This window comes from Megascapheus bottae, chromosome 2 (genome assembly GCF_031878675.1).
Source record: "Megascapheus bottae isolate mThoBot1 chromosome 2, mThoBot2.hap1, whole genome shotgun sequence".
Classification (NCBI taxonomy): Eukaryota; Metazoa; Chordata; class Mammalia; order Rodentia; family Geomyidae; genus Megascapheus; species Megascapheus bottae.
Genome location: NC_143510.1, coordinates 87,192,082 through 87,210,459, shown reverse-complemented (window position 1 = coordinate 87,210,459; position 18,378 = coordinate 87,192,082). Strand labels below are relative to the sequence as shown.

Below are 18,378 nucleotides of genomic sequence, written 5' to 3'. Positions count from 1 at the left end.
GCTTCTTTGATCATATTTACAGGACACAGGGGTAGGTGCTGTGGTTTCTTATGAGGGGAGGAAGATGGAAACAAACACTGTCATCATGTGAGTACAACAGTGACCCTATTCCTATAAGCCCCTTGTTTTTGTTTTTATTTTTATTGTCATGCTATAGACCATATGCAGAGCCTTGTACATGCTAGGCCTGTGCCCCCTAAACTACAAGCCTTTCAGATGTTATAATTTTCTTTATTTTTATAGTGTATGTGCATGCATGTGTGCATGTATGCACGCATGAGCACGTGAACACATACTCATACCTGCATGCTTGTGTTGGGGCTTGATCTCAGGCTCTGGGCATTATCCCTTAGCTTTTTTTTCCCTCAAGCCTGGTATTCTACCACTTAGGCCATGATCTGACTTCTGACTTTTTGGTAGCTAACCAAAAGTCTCATGGACTTTCCTGCCCATGCTGACTTTGGACCTTGATCCTCAGATCTCAGCCTCTTCAGGAGCTAAGTTTACATGAGTGAGCCACTGATGTATGTTTTATGGTTTATTAATTGGAGAGTGCAACAACTAAACTGTACTCACACAACTAAAACTGCCTTTTCTTTCTTTCTTTCTTTCTTTCTTTCTTTCTTTCTTTCTTTCTTTCTTTCTTTCTTTCTTTCTTTCTTTCTTTTTTGGTAGGTCCTGGGGCTTGAACTCTGGACCTGGCACTGTCCCTGAGCTCTTCAGCTCAAGGCTGCCACCCTACCCCTTGAGCCACAGCTCCACTCCCCATTTTCTAGTGATCAATTGGAGCTAAGAGTCTCATGGTCTTTAGTGCCCCTGTGTCTCTGACCCAGCATTCTCAGATCTCAACCTTCTGATCCTCAGATCTTGTGAAGCTAGGAATACAGGCGTGAGCCACCGTGCCTTGCTCTATAACTGCTTTTGACAATAGGGCATGCCTCTCTTTTAAATGGGGCTTATTAATTAAAAGCTCCAAAAAGCATACATTGTCATTTTATGTCAGGACTTAGGTATATTTAACTATGAGCTATTTTTTTTTTCATTCTTGTCCTGGAGTCTTATGCCCACGAGCTTGAAATCCCCTTCGGTCATGGGGGCTAGAATCTGAGACTATAAGCTTGTTCTGTCATTTAGGCTGCCCTCATTAGCAGGGATGTTTCCTTCTGTCTCCAGAGGTGCTTCATTTCCCTAGTTCAGCATCCTTCATAAGGAAATCTGGGAGCTACAAAATTGACAAGGTTTTACTCTGATGGACCTTCACAGCCCATAAGGGAGTAAATAAACTTCTCTTCTAAACACAATGGGTTCCTCCCTCTAGAGCCAAATCCATTCTAATTAGCTGGCTCTAAGGTTTGTGGCAGCAAGGTTTCTGGAAGTTAATAATGCTATTTTGAGAATACCTGTATCTAGCTTGCTTAATGAACGTGATGATAGGAACAAAATATTTTTTCAATGCACAAAGGAAGACTTTATCCTCATCCTCTTTTCTACCTTGTGTTTCATGTCTCAGTTTTGTTTCCACTTAAATTATGTTCAAATCACATTCCCATTAGTGCTAATTTGGTGGCTTTTGCAATATTCTTTAATTCTTTAGCTTCGAAGTGACATTTTCCTATTTTAGCCCTGATAGAGGCATTCTGTTTTGCTCAGGAATGTCTTTTGATTATTGGCTTGAATGCCAGACAAATGTGTCATACTTGGGGCTTGCATTTTGAAACGTGTCTGGATAGAACACTTTTACCCTATTTCTCCAGCATTGGTTGAAGGAAAATTAGTCTTTTCTATGTTAGGACTGTTTATCTCCCAACTCTCATAAAAGACATTTTTTAACCTTACTTATTAATGGGATGATGTGGAAAAGATATGATGTAACTGCTGAGGATTAGGATTTTGAAGCATTGAAAATTTGATTGTTAGATAGTATAGCATTATGAAAACATTTTGGAGCAACTTTCTGAAGCACTAGATCTAATATTTAGTTGCTTTGACAAGTAACCTCATTGTTGAAGTAGTACAATGGCTATCCTGCCTGGTAAGAAGCTCCTGACCACTCCCACTATTCTTACTGGCCCTTTCTTAGGCACCTTCCCTTCCTCCCACCAACACCACTGCCATTCCAAAGAACCCAATACTAAACAAATAATTACCTGAATGCTTGGCCCCACCTAGACCCCACCTTCATGTTCTGATGTGTCCATATGGCTTGCTTGACTTCACTTAAACTGACCCATACAGGTGCCCTGATGCACACATAGTTAAATATTCCAACCCTACCCCTCACCCCCAGAGTGGGCAGTCCCCAAATCTTGGGAAAATTGGCTTTTTTGAAGGGTACAATTAATTGGATGAGTTTAAGATTAAGATACACACACACATACACACACACACACACACACACACATATAAACACATTGTGTGTATGTGCTGTGAGAAGAGTTGGGGCATTCTTGACTCATGAATCAAATTAGACACATCTCTTTAAAAAGAGAAAGACTGATCTGTCTTTGTACCATGTCCTCGCATTTAGATTCCGGTTTTATTAGGTACATAGAAAATGAGACCAAGAATAACTGAGGTGAGCTTGTACCTCTTTGAGATGCTTTTAGGGCCCCCTAGTGGTATTTTAAGGCTTTTTTACACTTATTTTTATTTTTTAAACATTAGATCTCCTTGACCCTAATAAATGGAAACCTTTCAGAATCTCTTCAGTGACAGACAGGTGCAATAACTGTGTATTGATAACTAGCAGTTGGTGGGTGCAACATATATATACATATACATACATATATGTATATATTTATGCACCAATAAACATCTATGGTCATGTATAGATATAAGCAGTAAACGATCATGAGCAGACACACACAATTTACTTGGACTAGGGAGGTCAGGAGCTTTGATAATTATTCAAAAGGATGTTTAAGATGTGAGTCTTGACATGTTATAAACAAACCAGATCAATTTGTGGAATATTTCAGTTGAACACTATTCCTACCATTCAGTGCATTCGATCAGCCACTGACTTAAAAACCTGCAACTTGAATCAACATAGCAAAGCTTTTCCGCATTCAAGGTGCTTACAGACACGCGATGCTAGTAAATTTTTTGAAATCCCTTAGTGATAAGATGTAATTTCAATATATCTCAGTGACCAGTGTAGACATATCTCTCCCTCTCACCATCTTTTCATGGTCATATTTTTCTAAGATCTAGAGAATGTACTTCACTTGGGTAATTACAATGGGAATGTTTCTTTGCCTACATGCTTATCTTTTAGTTTCTGATTTAATTCAATTATTTCTCCTTTGCTTGTAAATTTCAAGTCTCTCATCCCTTCCCCTGATTAATATGCTAATGTATTGTATTAATGCATTTTACACCATTAATGAAGTGAAGCAAGGCCATAAATAAAAAGAAAGCACAAATTCTTGGTTTAACTTTAGCAGGTTCCAGGATGGGGGTTGGAGTGAGGGGAGGAGGAAGAGAGTAGGACGGGAGAAAGGCCCACAAAATATGAAAAATGCTCCCCTAGCTGTCTGAACCTTCTAGCATAGAACTCCACGTCAGAATAAGAGCAGAGCTGCCTTAAGCTAAAAGGCTTGGCATTAAACTTTGACACTTTAATGGTCTCTAGGATATTAGATAATATTTTATCATATAATGTTCTTCTCCGACACGGTAATGGCATCAAAAAACAGATAGGATCTCGATCTCCTATCCCAGGATCGTGCGTGCTGAGGCTCAGTCTCGCAAGGATAAGCCAGCAGGACCCCAGTCTCACAGTTAACTTAACCCTGAAGCCCCAAAACAAACGATTTCTTTTCTTCTCTTTTCCTGCTTCTTCACCAGGGACTCTGCTGGACAACAGCTACCTTCTGTTCTCTTGCTTTCTCCTGGGTTGGGTCTACCACTGAGATCAGGTAAACTGCGCTTGGAGCTGGGGGTGGGGTGGGCACTAGCCCAAGCCGCTGTGGCTGGGGGGTCCCGGTTTAATAAGCAGGATGGAGGGAAGCAGGGAGTGAGGGTAGGGCAGGGAAAGGATCCTGGCTGGGTCAAGCTAAAGGCTGAGAGGGTGGGTACCCAGGCTATACCCGGGTTCCAGCAGGGAGGGACTGGACCCCTTCAAGCTTGGGGTGTGTGTGGGGGGGCAGCCTGGTCTAGGGGAGTTGATCAAGCAGGGGTTGGATCTCAGATGGTTCTCTTTGCTCACCCCACCCTTCCCCATCTTTCCTCGGCTCTTCCAAGAACTCGGGTGGGCTTCCCGCTGCCCAGGCTGAGTTTTGGAGAGAAGAATCAGCCAGATTGCAGGGCTCTGGAGAGGTGGGGACCTGGGATGGGGCGGGTGGTGGTGGTGGTGGTGAAGAGTAGGGAGATCCTCCCGAGACTCGGGACTAAGCTGAGGAAAAAACCCGGGAGCCAGACTGTGCGCCCGGAGGAGCTTTTTCTCCCAGTCAGACTTGTTCATCCCCCTGGCACCCTTGCTCTCTGCTGCCCTGTTGGTTTCGCCCCCACCCTCCTCCCGGGGTCTTCTCTCTCTGTCGAGGGGCGATCGCCTCTCCTGCGCACTCACACCTTTACCCAAAGCGCTGTCACCCGCTCCGGCGGAGGGCTCGCGGCACCCCCTCTCCTAGCCAGGGGTGTCCGTCCATTCGCGGGGATGGATGGTGGGTGCGCGCGGGGTTGGTGCCCTCAGGGAGGGCTCAGAACAAAATCAGAGGGGGGGGAAAGTGTGTGTGTGTTGGGGAGGGTATCTCAGATTTTCTTCCGGACCCCCCCCAAAAAACAAAGAAAACAGGGAGTCTTAGACAGGATTCTTGTATACAGAACCCAAACAGACGCAGCCAAACCTTTTCCCGGGGCTCCCCGCCGTCCCTGGATACCCCACAAATGCACGTTTCCGAGGTGAAACGCGACCCTAGTGGAAGGTGGAGGCGGGGAAACTTCCTACTTCCCAAGACGGCTGCTGGGTCCAGGCCTGCGAGTGTGCCAGCGTCCCCAGAGGCAGCTTCCAACCGGTGCTGCTTCCTTTCCCCATTTCTGTCAGGCGCGCCAAGCCTCCGGCGGCCGGGGGCGGCCCGGGTGGTGGAGGTGGGGAGGGTGGGGAGAAGGGAGCCGGCAGCGTAGCACTCAGCCGCCGCGACCCGGCCCGAGATCCCGGCTCCGGGTGTTGCTTCCGCCTCGCGCACAGGCGAGCCCGAGAAGGCGAGGGCGGGGTCCAGCTGTAGGGCGGAGCCTATGTGGGGCGGGGTCTCGGCCCGCGCGGGTCCGGCGCTGCCCATTGGCCATGCGTGTCATCACGGGGTCAGGGGCGGGCCCACAGGCGAGTGCTGGCCCCGCCCCTGCTGGAACCCGGCCGCGACTCGCGGTCTATTGCCTCCCCCCAGCTTCAGCTGCACGGACCTGACACCGCCACACAGTCACTGCAGCTGCTGAGGGAACCGGGCTCGCGGGGCACGCGGCGGCGGCGGCGGCGGCGGGGCCAGCCCAGAGCCGGGAGTACAGCAGCGCCCGCCAGCGCGTATCCCCCGCCGGTCCCCGCGCGGTGAACCCCGCCTGGCTGGGCGCGGGAGGCGGGGATCGCGCTCCGGCTTCAGTCCGCGGCGCCGGGCTGCCGGCCGCGGCTGCGGCGGCCGCTGAGCTCCGAGCGCTCCGGGAAGCCGGCGCGTCTCGGAGGCGGCGGCGGCGGTGAGCGGAGGCCAGCGAGCGCTCCGGGCGGCAGGGACCGTCCGCCTCGGCTCCCCGCACCCACCGCTCCCCTCCGCGCGCCGCTCCCGGCGCCTCCGCACCTCCCGTGACCTTCCCGGGGCGCCTCCCGCGGCCCCGCGCCCCCGGCCCCGCGCCCCAGGCCGGGGCGAGGCCCTCTCCGGCGCTTGTCTTCCGCCGCGGGCGGGCGGCGGAGGCCCGGGGGGAGGGGGAGCGGCGACCGGCTGCAACAACCCCCCTCCTCGTCCGCCGGCCCGCCCGCCCCTCAGCCTGTCCGCCACCGCGCTGGGCGCCCGGCCCGGCCGAGCCGCCTCTGCCCCGCTGCTGCGCCGGAGCCGGAGCGCCCAGAGACTGGGGGCGCGGCCGTGGTCGCCTGGCCGGGCTGGTTGCCGGCAGGCCCTGCCCTGAAGGGGCGAAGCCGCAGGGAGCACGGGAGGTGGAGCCGGCCCGGCGGCGGCGGCTCCCCGGGACCCGACCTTACGCGCACCCGGGCTCCTGCTCATGCGGGGCGCCCCCGGCCTGGAAGAGCTCTCCCGGCTCGGAGCAGCTCCAAGCAGCGGCCCCGGAGGAAGAAGAAGAAGGAGGAGAAGAAGAAGGGACCGTGCTCCGCCTGGGCGACCCGGAACCTCCCCGCGGCCGAGGGCTGTCCTGAAGTCTTCGTTTGGCATCAGCGCTGGGACTGGGGCTGCGCCAGCCTGGACGCCGATCTAGACCCTCTCTTCCTTCTGCGTGTTACTGGCGGAGGCATCTCCACGTAGCCCCGGTCTTTTCCCTCTCTCTCTGTTCCGGGGGCATTCCCGGTCAAGGTAAGAGCCCTGGAGAGAACCAACACCGGGGCGCTTTAGTGAGCCGCGCTGGACAAAGTTCTCTGAACCTGTGGCTGGTACCCCCTGTACTCCGGATGCTGAGAGAGAGGATGGAGAGCTGGCACTTGCCTGGGCTGAGAGCTTTGGAATGAATACAGTTGGAAGACCCCCGAGTCCCCTTATCCGTCCCAGAGTCCTGGCGGACTTCTAGGCTTACAGGCGGGAGCAAAGGACCAATTTTTCTATTAACCCCAGGAGAAGGTATGGCCTCACGTCCTCTGGCACCCTGTCCCAGGTTATAGCTCTAGGCACCTGTGCTTTGGAAAAGCCTGCCGTGTTTGGATAGGTCTTTCTTTGAGCTTTTCATATGCCTTACCCAGTATGGTGCTGTGAACTTTTCTTTGGTCCTTGTTGCAGTGAGGATAATCTGGGAGTGTGTGGTCACAGTTTGCAAGTGTGTCTTTAGAACACACTGGTTGGTTGGGAGCTGTGTCTTTAGTGGGGAAAACCCAGTCAGCATGCCTCTCTGATTAGACAGAGCTGTTTGAACAGACAGGATCCATCTGTATTTGATCATTCTCCTGAATGTCACTGCTGCCCAAAGTTGCAGTGAGGACTCCAAAGTTTGTACATCCTCAAGTTATTTTGTTCATTACATTTATTATCTTCTTTTAAATGCTTCTAGCCACCTCAGTTTTACAAGACTGTCCTTGGCTGTCTCAAATTTATTAAACCTATGAGCTGCCTCCGGAACAATCAGATTTTAAATGGGTCACTTTGGAGGGAACAGATTGTCTCTCACACATTGAATCCATCCCCTGGGTGACCCTTTTTAATAGGGATGGATTTTTTTTCTTCTCCTGTCCCTGTACTGATGTACCTCGCTTGAGCAGCTTTCTGCTGAATTCCGAATCCGTGAATTTTGTCACTGGGTCCATTAAAATGATCTCCCCAGGGAGCGCCATAGCAGCTTACATTTTCTGTGAATGTCACAGTAAGTTTTACAGGGTCTTACGTAAGGAGAGAGAGAGAGAGAGAGAGAGAGAGAGAGAGAGAGAGAGAGAGAGAGAGAGAGAGAGAGAGAGAGAATGAACAGGAGCACTCAGACTCCTGCTTTCTTTCAGGGGTCTTAGGCAGGGAGGGAGGTGGGGGCCTGAGCATTACCTAAGTGCCAACCTCTCTCTGTCACAGGTGAGAACCCAAAGTGCTTATTCATTCTGTGGAGGCAGTCAGTCACCTCAGGCTAATTTCCCTCCTTAACCTCTCTCCTCTTCCCACCTCTGGAGCAGCTTTGATAGACTGAAGATAAAGGCAGGCTCTAAATTAGGAAAAGAACCAGTGCTGATTTCTTTTCTCAGTTCTCACAAATGGATGACATGAAGGAGTTACTCACAGTCATGCTGGGACTTCACTGGGGGTAAAAAAAAATAAAAAGAAGTTTCACACATCTCTTACATATACCTTTGTTTTTCAAGAGTGCCTTAGTTTAGTGAAAATTGCTTGAGAAGAACACAGTTTATCGAGCTTGGTTCTGTTAATTCTGTTCCAGGAAGGAAGAGAAGCTGAATAGAGAAACAGAAGTCATTCACGCAGAACGGCAGGGAAAGACAAATTCCCTGGTGTAGGATAAAGTATTTTTTAAAGAAAAGAATCCACTAGTTTGGGGTGAGCAGTAACTGGCATGGTCCTTTTTGGCCTAATGAGGTTTACTGGGTGTGGACTGATGCTGATGTAAGAGCATGTGAATCGCTTTGACTTTTAACTCCCACCTCAGAGGGCCTTAGAAAAGAAGGTTTTCTCTATTTATAGCTTCCTGAAGTACTTCTGTCTCTTGGGAATGTTACTCAAGGTTTCTGTTGGTTGTGGATCCCTGAGTTGTGGTTTGAAGTTGATGTGGAAGTCAGGAGGTTGTGACCTGCTGTGGTGTCTATCTTTCAGTCACCTGCAGGACACTAGGGGGGACTGGTTTTCTATTCCACCATGGATGAAGAAAGCACAGGACCAAGGATTGATGGTAGGAGAGACTATGGCTTATCGTTATTGCTTATGAACCTAACATTTTGGTACTTAATCTGTGCTTGAATTAATTTCTGGCATTCAGTTGCTTAAACGATAGGCATGGTTATATCTGAACTGTCTTTTTTTGTCAGTTACTAATGTTGTGGGGATTCTGCACACTTAAGTTTTGGTTTCTAAGTTTATAAGGGTCCTGTGTTTTTGGAAGACAGACCTCCTGAAAACTGAACCTTTTGGATAGTGAGCTATGTTAACTTTAAATTCCCTAACAGTTTATAACAAGAATTTCCTTTTTTGGTGTTTTTTTTTTTTTCCTCCTTTGACTGCCTACCCCACAGTCTTTATAAAAGTCACTGCACTTCAAAACATACCTAAAATCAACTCCATCACACTTAAAATTTCTTGCTGTCATTCCCTTAAAAGTACATACCTTACCCAGATGTGAGCATAACATTTGACAGGGTGGTAGCACTATGAGCTGAGATGCTTTCTGCACTTTTAACAGTATTAAGTCATTAGTGTCTGGGATTCTTCTAGCAGTAGGTGAAGATAATTGTATTTCCCTGAAGAACTATTACTGGCCAGCCCTACCTACAGGAGCCAGGCTTATCCATAGTAACCAGGGGTCTGAAAGCTGAGGTGGGAAGACATGAAAGGTAAGAGATAGAATCTAAGAAGACAATGTCTGTTTCAGAACATTGGCACAGGGTGGGGAAATGTCAGCAAGATAGGTTTTCAGCTGGGTGCCAGTGGCTTTAGCCTACATAGGAGGCTAAAGATGATCATCTTCTAAAGATGATCACTATTCTAAGCCTGGGCAGGAAAGTCTATGACACTTTTTTTTTTTTAATAGTCAGGGTGACATAAGAGGGGTTACAGTTACATTTGTAAGGTAGTGGGTGGATTACTTCTTGAACATTGCTACCCCTTCCCATGTTTTTCTCCCACATTCCTTCCCCCCACCTCATCCCAAGTTGTAAAGTTCATTTCTAACATATTATCTTGTGAATATTGCTGTTACATTGGTTACTTTGTCCCTTGTCTGATCATCTGTGACACTCTTATCTCTACTTAATCAGCAAAAAAACTGGAAGTGGAGCTGTGGTAAAAGGGTAGAGTGATAGCCTTGAGCAAGAAAGCTAGAGGACATAACCTAAGCTCTGAGTTCAAGTGTCAGTACACACACACACACACACACACACACAGATACAGATTTAAGTCTTACTATATTCTAAACGGTCCAAAGTTATACTTTTTTCTTTTTTTTTTCCTTGTCAGTTGTGGGGCTTGAACTTGGATTGGGAGATGTTCCTGAGCTCTTTAGCTCAAGCCTAGCACTCACTCTGCCACTTGAGCCCCAGTGCCACTTCTGGTTTTCTGGTGATTTTGGAGATAAGAGTCTCATGGACTTTGATTTCCTGGCTGGCTTAGAATTGTGATCCTCAGATCTTAGCCTCCTGAGTAGCTAGGATTATAGGCGTGAACCATGGGCGCCCAATCAGCACCCATTTCAAAGTTATACTCTTGAACTTCCAAACCTGCCTGAGTTACTTCATTGCCTTGAACTCTGGAGTTAGATTGTATTTGTGACCCTTTACTCAAATGTAGTGCATATTCAGGTAGCTTAATGGGAGCTATTATGTGGTGTAGGAAATATGGTCGATGTAAAGCTTTATTTCTACTATTAAGGCTTTATAGATTGATTCTCATAGGTACAATATAACCAAGGGGTAAAAGAGTGGAACTAGGAAACATCAGAATATTTGCATTCAACACCAACTTGGAAAACACTCTTGGGAGAGTATACATTCTGTGGTCCTAAGTCTTGTGAATCTGAGGGAGGTCAAGTACAAAAGTTGAGACAACTTGCTGGCCTTCCTCAGGGCCTGTGAACTAGGGGAAGGTGTCTTTATGGCCACAGATTCTCAGAGAGGAAGAAGCAGTATGTACTGCCTTGGGGGCTAGTATGAGACACCGTTCCCTTCTAGGGAATGGAAGTACCATGTGCCTACTATTGCCACATATTGGGGATGCAGTCTCATTATAGAACTAATTAGTGTTGATGGGGCTTTGCTTCTTCAGTCTGGAGTATTTGACATTGAGAGGTACTCAGCTTCCTATGGCAGTGATATTTGGAAAGTTGAATGTACAAGACAGTGAAGTGAAGGCTTCATTGACTACCTTTCTGTAAACTTCTCAGTACATAGTAATTGATTGTGTACATTGTAGCATGCACCATGATCTGGGCTAAGGTCTCAGGTTCCATGTTTGGCCTGCAGTCTTTTGGGAAGGCAGATATTTGTTCATCCCTTACTGCAAGCTAGGTACTACTGTGTAGATTAAGGGAAGGAGGCAGTTAGAGTCAGGCAGAACAGCACAGGACCCTCAGTGTAAGTATTGAATTTCAAGAATAATCAGTAGTCATTGTGCCTGGATGGTGAACTGTGCTAAAAAAGGAAAGCTAGTAGGTAGAAAGATTCCATGGTAAGGATAGTGCCCCAGCTTCCTGCTGTACTGATTTCATGTGGTGGCAGGAATTGTTGCCGGGTGCAATCCAAGAATACTAGTTGATTATCTCACATTGTTCCTAAACACAGAACAAGAAATTTTATTTTTCAATGCATCTTCCTTCAACATCGAACATTTTGCCCATTCCCTTCCAACAGTGTCCAGCAATGCAAGTAAAGAAAGGGCTGAATATCAACCTGGAGTCTATCTTCTTGTGTACCGGAATCTCATCTGGGGCTTTCATTATGTTATTATGCAGCAGTAGAGAAACAACAGTTTTACTTTACAAATGGTATTGTCTGCATTAAAGATAGGCCCTTTTCTGTGAGAATAAACTCCACTCATCAGATCTGCTTCTGGGTAGAGATACGGTTGTGTTTAGCACTTGAACAAGTTCTTAAAATCATTTCTGTTCTGGTGTAAACTTGCTTTCTTGGTTGGAAAAGAACAGAGAGGTGTATATGCATGTGTGACTGCATGCATGTGTGCTGTGTATTTTACAGGATGAGGAAACTGTAGTTGTCTACCTCTTGGTGTTGTAATCTGTGAGACATGGAATCCAGGATGGTTATCACATTCCACAAATGTTCCTTTTATAAAAAGTTTCTGCCTGTATACTTTCAGTCACCTCTAGTTGATTGTCTTATCCTACCTAAGACAATGTAAATACTGTGTCCATATTCGCTATACCATATTGTTTAGGGAACAATGCCAAGAAAAATAGTCTTTTTGTTCAGTATAGACACAGCTTTTTTTAATTTAATTTTGTTTTGTTTTTCTCCTTCAAATATTTCCCACCTGAGCTTGGCTGAATGTGTAGATGTAGCCAGCCTATGTCAGGCTGGCTATCTTTGCTGAAAAAGATATGCAACAATGTAGCCACCCGAAGATATTACAGATACAATTATCTTTAGTCAAATGTATGCAGTTCTTTAACAAGCGGAAGTGTGTATGTGTTTTCTTGGTGTTTATCTGTGTGTTTCATCCTGTTTGTATATTTTGCTTTGCATGTTTACATGTGTGTTTCTATGTTGCCTGTATGTAAGGTATGTGTATTTGATGTTTGTGATGTATATATGTGGGTGTGTGTCTGTATATATGCATTTTCCTTTCTGCTGTGTCTATTCTTGATCCTTGAGCTGAATGGTAGACAGGTGGTTCGAAGTAAAACTAGGAGATTTAGGGTTTAGATTTTTTTCTCAATCATATGCTGCCTTGCTGTGTGACCTTAAAATACTTCTTAACATCTCTAGACAGTCTTTATAAGGAAGGCATTATGTACCTTATGAGTAGGAATTTAAATATCTGGAGAATGAAATAGCTTATTCAACCTAATTAGTAGCAAAGCTCAGGTTACTCCATAGGGTTTTCCAGCTCTGAAATAGGAGGTGTCTGTGCTACTTTGGTAGTAGTGGTGGTGATCTAGTCTACATTGAAATATAAAATACTTTGGATGTGCACTGGCAGTGCACAGGTTTTCGACATCTCTTGTGTGTTGGTTGTAGATGGTGTATAATGTGGACCAGGGTGCCTGCTTACTTGTTAGGTCTTATGCTAAGCTGTGGCTGCTGGAATGTTACACTATTCCTTCTTCACTACTGGAGAATGAAGTGCTTTTTGATAAAACAGAACAAAAATAATGTTGTCATTTTAAATGTTTCAATATTAAGTAGATAAAAGCTGAGTCCACTTGGCTGTGAGGATTTGGCACATCCTGGACTGTAACATGCTAAGGGAAGCCTATTGTCTGACCTTGTAGGGGAGCTGTTGGGCAAATATGAAGGCAGAAGTCCTTTGAAGAAAAAATAGAGCTGAAGAACAACAGTAGTGTAGAAAGGGCAAGAAAAATGCAAAACAAAACCAAACCAAAAAAACCCCTCAAGCCTTCGTTTGTCTGTCCCCAGATTAGGGTGCTGCTTCTTTTAAGGCCATAACCCCCCTCCTCTCTTCCCCACCCCAATCTCCTAACTCGAGGGAGGAGGCAGTGTTTATTAGAAAGAGGAAATTGAAAGTTAAGTGCAATGTAAATATAAGGTTTGTTACATTATTATTTTAATATTGAAGCAGAGTGGAGGAGTGCTCTATTTTAGGAGAACTTGACATATAAAAATCTAACCTTAAAACCAAGTAATTGAAGATAAGTAATTGTGTAAGGTACAAAAGGATTTTATTTTACTGAAAGGATTTATTGTGGGCCTCTTTTTAATAAGCTTTTCCTTTATTCAACTTTAAATTATTTGATTAACATAGTCATGATGGACACTTTTACTTGTGAAGTAAAACCCAAGACAAGAAGGTTTTAGCAAACAGCCTGTTTGGTTTACCTGCAGAGAAGCCCACTATGAACTGTAATACAGAACAAGCATACAGGAGTTAAACAGTCAAACCCATTAGCCTGCTGCATGGAGCAACTACGCTTCTTTCCTTCCTTTTGGCTGGTTGATTACTTAGGGTTTTTTTTTCCTTGAGATTTTGATCATAAATGATCAGAAATGCTCATGAGTCCTTACACCCCCCCCATTCCACCACTTTTAAATCGTATCAATACCTTAAAAAAAAAAAAAAGAAGAATCTGAGTTTTCATACTTCAAAAAACAAGGGTGATCAGTTTGTTTCTGCAAAGTATACCTTAGATGAGTTATACATGAGGCATGTAAAAACCCAGAATTATGTATGCCTACTGCTTCTTCTTTCATTCACTCTGATGGGGAACTCTACAGCTTTTTGTGATTTTTTTTTTAATTGTAAATTTTTAAAAAATGTATTTTTTATTCTACTTAATAGAACGGTTACATTATATTCACCAGATAGAAGGTGCATTACTTCACAAACATTGCTACCCTTTCTCATGTTTTGATATATTGTATATATGTTTATTTGTTTATAGGAAAGGGGGAAAACAAGATGGGGGAGGAGGTAGAGGTAGGAAAATGTTCTGTTTTACCTTTATCTCTTGTAAGGTTCTATTGAAAAGAATTTGTTCAAGGAATGGAATCAAATGAACCTCACTAAGGTTCCAGAGGTAATTTTGGGAGACCTGGAGCTACAGATAATCACAGGCTGGCAGTAGAGCCGCAAGTGTAGTCTCACCCATAATTTGAGCCTCTCAGCACATCATGGGGCTCTGCTTTTGGACAGGCAGTGTGAGCAGATGGAAATGGAGCCCTGACTACCAGGAGAGCTTTGCTCTTAACACAGTTCTTTTCTGAATTACCAAAGCCAATTGGGAGGAAAAGGCTTGGCTGATCTTTCTACCTCTCCATGGTAGCAGGAGAAGTTGGGAGGATTTACAACAGAACATGGGCATTTGAGGATTTCTTTCTTCTTGTTTTGTTAAATTTAAATTCAGCAAGGAATCAGGCACTCTTGAGTGTTATTCTGTGATTAGAGATTGCTGCATCTGTCTTGGATACACTAGACACATTTGTTATTACTCCATAAGGCTAGCATGGCGGTGGCTAACTGGAAACCATCCCTCCCCTTTTTTTGTTTCCAGAACAGTTGGGCGGATCTTTAATAAGCCAGTACTATTTGTGTCCCAGCCTTGCTGTCTGATGTCAGCTCTTGTTTGGGAATGGCATTTAGAGGTTGCTTCAGGAACCAAGGTGGGTATAGCAACAACATGATAAATGTGGTGGGCTTTCCCCATCTCCAGGGGAGGTGCCTGGTACTTAATAGATCTGCATTAAATAAGTAATTGTGTCTGCACTGAGTGATATATTTAATGAATGAATGACAGGTCCTATTTTCAAACTTGAGGTGGGGTAGTGAAGGAAGGAGGGAACTCTTACAGATTTAAGTGGTGTTAAGATGATTTGTTGCTCAGGAAGCCCTTACTTTAAGACTGAGGACATTTTAGATCAGCAAAATGTGTTCTCTGAGGGACCATTGTTGAAGTTCAGACATTGATGGCTTTGTAAAAATGCAAGTACAATGCCCCAATGGGTCTTATGTTTTCTTTCCTGGGTTTCTAAGGGATTTCAGCTTATCTGGAATGAGAAGAATGAATATAGTTTAAAGCTGGTTCAAATTCATATGCCAACTTTTCTTGAAACTACCTTGAAGGGCATTTCAATACAACCCCTTGGGTGATGGTGGATGGTAATATTTCCAGTGCTGGGGACAATGACAGTGAGATGACTAGGTTCATGGGGGCTGTGGCTTCTACATGAGGGGATGAACTGGGCTTAAGGAAATGGAGAGAGGGTCCCTATCACAGTGAGAAGAGCCCTCCTCTAAATGGGGGCTTTCTTCCTTTCCTTGACTATGGGAATCAGAATCACACTGCCAGCTGGAGTCTTCAGTGTCTGGGTTTCAGCAATGGCTACTTTAAGTGAGTAGAGCCTGTCCTGAAACACCACCTCATCTGCAGGAGACCTGAGGTCCCTGCCAACTCTTTCATTTTACCATTTTGCACACTCGGGCTAGGGACATAAGGATTATCCAGAGGGCGGTAGATAAGGAGCCTGATCTCCTGTCTGCCAAACTGTCAATCGCACTGCCTTTGCATGCCTTTTCTTTCTAGGCTCCTGTCCCCAGCTTTCTTTGTCTTCTATATATTGTGATTCTCGTGTGGAACACACCAGTGCCAGACCTGCTGCATTTGATCACTTTTAGTCTCTTGAGCCTGTGGAGATCTCTATGAAGTAGGAATGGTCTTACTGTCTTATTTTCTAGATGCAGCTCCCTTATGCATGGCTTTGTAGAGTCATGAAGCATGGCTTCTAGACTCAATTCAGCTGTCCAAACTTGGTTGTCTCAGGACTGACCTTGCCCTTAGCTTTTCTACCTCTAACCTGTTGGCTGCTACCCCCAAGTACGCCTTGGTTTCTGTCTTGGGTGACTATGATAATGCTGCTCCTTTGCTGGGAGTCCTCATTCTCTCATCTGTGGTTGCAGCCCCTCTGTCCTTGACCATATTTTTGTGATATCTTTGTGGTATTTTCCTTCATTTACCAAGCCATCATTAACTAAGGTCCTGTGTATGAGACCAGGCTTGATAGAGAGCAGGAAAAGAGACACGAGATCACTCCTCCATCTCATGACCTTGATCTCGAGAGGGAGGTAAAAGGTAAGAGGTGAGGGCAGCAGACACAGTGTTGGGATAGTTTGAAGGTTTACACAAAAGAGGGGTATTGCATTTGGGCCTCAGTAAATCATCAAAGGGAGTATAGAGTGAGAAGAGGCATTACCCAAATCAGAATGAAACCAAGGCTGTCCTGGGCTGTTTTTGTGTGTCATGGTCAATATCTCTGTTTTTCTTACTCTCTCACGTGTTCCTTAGTGGCTATGATTAGGTCAAACTTGTCTTAGTATCCATCCTGCAAAGATCCCAGCTAGCATTTAGCAATCCTACTATAGGATACTAACTGTGAGATTCATATCTTTTCCTTCAAGGAACATAGTTGGAGAGATTAGAAAAGAAGTGTGATGAATTAAGCACAGTATAAGATTTAAATGATCCGTTCAGATCAATAGTAGGAATGGTGTGACATTAGAGGGAATGGTTGTATGGAGTGTTGAGCTGACAGCTGATGAGAGTTTGGAGATGAGTTTGCTTTACCTTCATCAGCTTAGGAAAGAGGTAAGATTTTAAGTTAGGTCTTTTGACATAAGGCATCCATGGTGTGATTGGAAGAATTAAAGGGAGGTTAGAGAAACAGGTTAGGTTGACTAATGCCCAGGTACCTACTTTTTGGTTTTAAAAAAGCTAGCTTAAGTTTCTCTTAGCAAGAGGTTGAAGATGAAGTTGGCAGGCTAAGCTGGTAAGCTTTGGGAAGGCAGGGTGGGCTTTCATTCAGAACATGGGTACATTAGTGAAAGCTCTGTTTGAAAAAAAAAAAGATGCATCTGTACTGCACATGCTGGAAATTCATTGGAGTAGGGAGAGATATAGTCTGGGTTGCTACTAGATAGATCTTTTGCATCATCTCAGTCTGCTGTAGTACATGGTTGTGATGAGATTCCCATTTTCTTCTACTGATGGTGGAAGTGGAAGAACTTGCAGGTGTTTGTAGAAGAGAGCATTGAACTGCTGTAACTCATCCAGTTCCATGAATGCCAGAAGTCAGTCATATGTAAAAACTGTCTTAAGTGCTCTCCCTATCACTCAGACTCCTCCAGTAGGTTTTTATTGTTCAGCATGGACACGTTGAAGAATTCAGGTTCCAGCACAGGAAGTTTTAGGGGACCCACTCAAACCATAGCAAATGGTAAGTTCTAAAGACCACTGGTCTAGAATTGACAGAGTAGAAGCCAAGGAAACTTGTGAATTTTCCTTCAGTCTCAATCATTGGTTCCAGGAACATTTGCTTGGTATTGCAGTCTGAGGTGGTTTTCACTGCCCACTCTAAAGCAGCTTCATTAGAATAAAGCCCACTCTGACCAAACTACAATTCTTAAAATAGTACTTTCCCCTTTAGCAGGGCTGGGGACAGGGCTTTGGTGAAATGCTTTTTCTGGAGCCTCTGTTACTAGAGATTTGTTTAAATGGACTCAGGGTTATAGAACAATGTTCTTCTGAGCCTTGGATGATACCCAATAAGAGATATAATAGAGAAAATTCTTCTTTTCCTCATGAAAAGCTCCTAAAGCAGCTGTGGAGAGCTGAGAGTGAAATGTTCAGAGCTCTCTCTGGAATCTGTAGTTTACCTTAGAATCCAGCTTGTGCCCTGTCCCCCAGGACTGCTGAAAAGAAAACATGTTTTTTTTTTTTTTTGGTTGTTGTTTGTTGTTTTTGTTTTGTTGTTGTTGTTTGTTTTCAGTTTGCTGTGAAATTACAGCACATATTTTTCTGAACTGGGGAGCAATCCATTCTGGATAACAGAGTTTTCAAAAACTATTAATAGTGTAACCATGGTAGATAGAATCATTATTTCTAATCTTTAAGGAGTGTAGGTTTTTCTGGAATATTCTGTGGACTTACTTACCCTCACTGGAACACTATTGGAAAACATGTCTTATCAGATATAAAGCTAGCTATGAAGTGGTCCCATCCTTCATTCACTGTCTCATTGGCCACTGATACCTGTTTGGTTTTCATTTGATATTCACTTCCTTGGAGGCAGCATCCTGTGGGCTTTTCCCCATCCTAAGCACTGACTGGCATCTGTACCTTCTGTTTTTAGCCTTTTCTGAACACTAGCCCAAGTTTGCTGACTGGGCTAGCTTTCTCCTTTCCAGAAAGATTATAAGTTAGGATTCTGGGCATCTTCAGGCCCATGTTCAGCCTAATCAATAAATGGTGGTAGTGACACTGGTTTTGGATTCCATAGTATGTACTGGCTAGTGAATAAAACCTTTTCTTGCTGGACCTTGAGTGTCCTGGTGAGCTGCTGGGGCAGCT

General features: G+C 45.0%; 1 protein-coding gene across 1 annotated transcript in view; it reads left to right on the top strand.

The window, feature by feature from the left end:
- Positions 1-5,401: 5,401 nt before the first annotated feature.
- The window catches only part of Large1 (LARGE xylosyl- and glucuronyltransferase 1), a 449,296-nt gene continuing 436,319 nt past the window's right edge, over positions 5,402-18,378 (top strand). Inside the window, exon 1 of the mRNA XM_090328589.1 lies at positions 5,402-6,509. The gene's annotated coding sequence lies outside the window, so the exon portion shown is untranslated. The remainder of the gene's footprint in view (positions 6,510-18,378) is intronic.